Consider the following 2,853-nt stretch of genomic DNA (forward strand, 5'->3'; position numbering starts at 1 on the left):
GGAATCAAGAACATAGGAACCTCTAGTATTTCTATGAGTCATTTATGAAAGTTGTGCATTTACTCGTTTCGTTTATATCTTATGGATCATGCCAAAAGAAAGAAGGGATAGCCTTAACATACTTGAACCGATTTTTTTACAATCCCTCCAATATACGTTGATCGCGATAAAATATATAATGGCGGATAGATGTAGGAAAAATCCGTATAATATTTCTGAGAAAAATTATATCGTGCTCTCTGAATTGCGTCTCACACTGCTGTAGCGTTATGAAATTCATATGAATTCATTTTGTGAGAATTCCTCCGTTTTGTCTTTGCAAGCCGTATTAAATAAGAGACCTTTAGTTGGAAGTCATAAGATTGTATGCGTTTCTTTTTCAAATAAGATTGTATGCATTTCTTTTTCAATAATTTCCTTTATAAGCCATATTTTTAAACTTCTTGGAAGATTAACCATCCTTATGTGGAGTTATCATATTAAAATAGCTTTAGCTTGCTGGTCTTAATTTACATTCCCAATTAAGACACCAACCAAGTAGTCATCCAAAGGACCCTAACGTGGCAACTCAAGTTCTTTGACTCATCATGCACATTTGTGCCACTTGGCTTGGCTTAATGCCATGTGGCAATGCAAAAAATATCCTTATCCACTTAATCAATTATCCACATAATTAAGGATTATCTCAATTTACTTAAAATACTATTCACTATCATGGTCATGTGGTACCTTGTATGACATTAGTCCATAAATACCGGGTATCATAGCTCGGATCATATTTTATCCCCAACTTGCCAAACTTTGACGGAACTCATTTTCTTTAATTTGCTTACCCTCTCACCTTCACGTATTAACTTATCACTTGTTCGAAATAGCGTAATACTTATCATCCCAAAATAAATCTCATTCCCGAACTTACGTCGATTAACTTACGACGAAACCTTAACATACGAAAATACGGAATGTAACATCTCATTTCCAAGCTTATATCAATTTACTTATGGCGTACTTCCATGTACGAAAACATGGGGTGTAACATTTATGTCTGTGGTTGTTTTCGTAACAACATTTAAATTTTCCCTCCCGTTTTCGCAAACAACTATTTCTGGTAATAGTCGTTTTTTAGAAAAGGCCACTTGAAAGGTTGCAATTTTTGAGTTGCACCTCTTAGTTTAACCCAATCTTTTGGCTACGAAAACCTAGTTTTTCCCTCAGATTTTTCTTACAAAAATTATGAATTCTCTTTTCTTCCTTTTTGTGTTGTTTTCTAATAAACAAAAAAGTAAGTGTGATTTGTTGCTGTCTTAGGTTTGTTGGACATTTTTGTTTGAAGTACTTTTTTTATTTTTGTTTAACGGTGCAGAACTTTTTTTTTCGAATACGGAAAGATAAGAAATTTCTCCTAAGTTTCATATAATTAAGTGCATATTGATCTAGTAAAATTAGGTAATACTTCCAACATAAAACTTATTCGATATCGTACCCCAAGTAAAGTAAGCAGCAGTAAAGACGAGTGACTGAGAACATGAAGGAGTTTATCAATAATTGTGTATTTATGATTGTATTTAGAGTCTTATCGGTGTCAATTGGACGTATATTACTCAATAGATTTGAACCATCAAAAAGGCTAATAATCTTGTATATGCTTAATAGATGCCCCTTTCGTCCGAAAAGTAATGATATTAAAAGGTTGTTGCAATTAAAAGTAAAATTTAGATAGAAATAAAATTAGTTGTACTAACGATCAAAGCGAAGCCATGTTTTTTAAGCAAATTAATCAGTGATTTTGTCAATTTGGTTTAGTCGGGTGTCTCAAAACGGACATTAAACAGTTTCGATGATTGAAAGGCAAAATCAGCTTGTGGCAAAGAAGTAAACTGATTATAACCTGGAGAGACCTCAGATTCCATAGATGGAGAGGATAATAATACTGATGATATGGACTATGTTAGGGCATACAAAAAGGAAGAAGCATTTTGGACACAGAAATCGGGAATCAAGTGGTTTGTTGAAGGAGAATCGAATACCAAATTCTTTCACTCTGTAGTCAAGGGCAAGAAGAGGAGACTAAACCTGACTAAAATGAAAAATGAGAATGGATGCTGGATTGAAGGAGATGATATTATTGCTCAGGAGGCTATCAAATTCTTTGAGAAACAATTCACAAAGTGTTTAACCAAAAAATGAAATTTTAGTCAAAGCTAGAATTTAGAAGAGCTCGGGTTACTGATAATCAAAGAAACGAATAAAAGGAAATAATTCTGAGTAGCAATATAATAATCAAGAAAAACAAGTGATACCAATGTATATTTCAATAGCTTTTTTCGTGTGTCCTACAACTGATCATATATCTCCTTTTTATAAGTACCTTTGAGAATGTACGTTATGCCCAAATCATAATGAGGCTATTATGAATAATTAAAGGCATTGAATGCTACATTACACAATCATTACATTGAATATATATATTCCTTAACGGACTCAGCATTTAATACCCATTAAATGTTGTATCTGCACGTTTTTTATAACCAGACTCATTCCTTCTGATGCCAGGATATAAATGATTTAAATAGGTACAGGCGTCGTGCTTCTTATCTGATGTCCCGTGCCTCTTCCTTCTTCTTTGCTCGTGTCTATTTTACAACTCTTGAATCGTGCCTAATTATGATTCATTGACCATTTGACCAATCCACGTGTCCTGACACGTCACCTTATATGTAAAATACAATTTTCCCCAATACAGATAGTCCCCCCACTTTCCATTTATTCATCAGTTTGAATATTTGGGAAGTGGAATTCATTTAAAAGAGAATTTTTGTCACCATTAATGCTTTGACAGAATTGACGCTTCAA

Source organism: Nicotiana attenuata, chromosome 12, assembly GCF_001879085.1.
Source record: "Nicotiana attenuata strain UT chromosome 12, NIATTr2, whole genome shotgun sequence".
NCBI lineage: Eukaryota > Viridiplantae > Streptophyta > Magnoliopsida > Solanales > Solanaceae > Nicotiana > Nicotiana attenuata.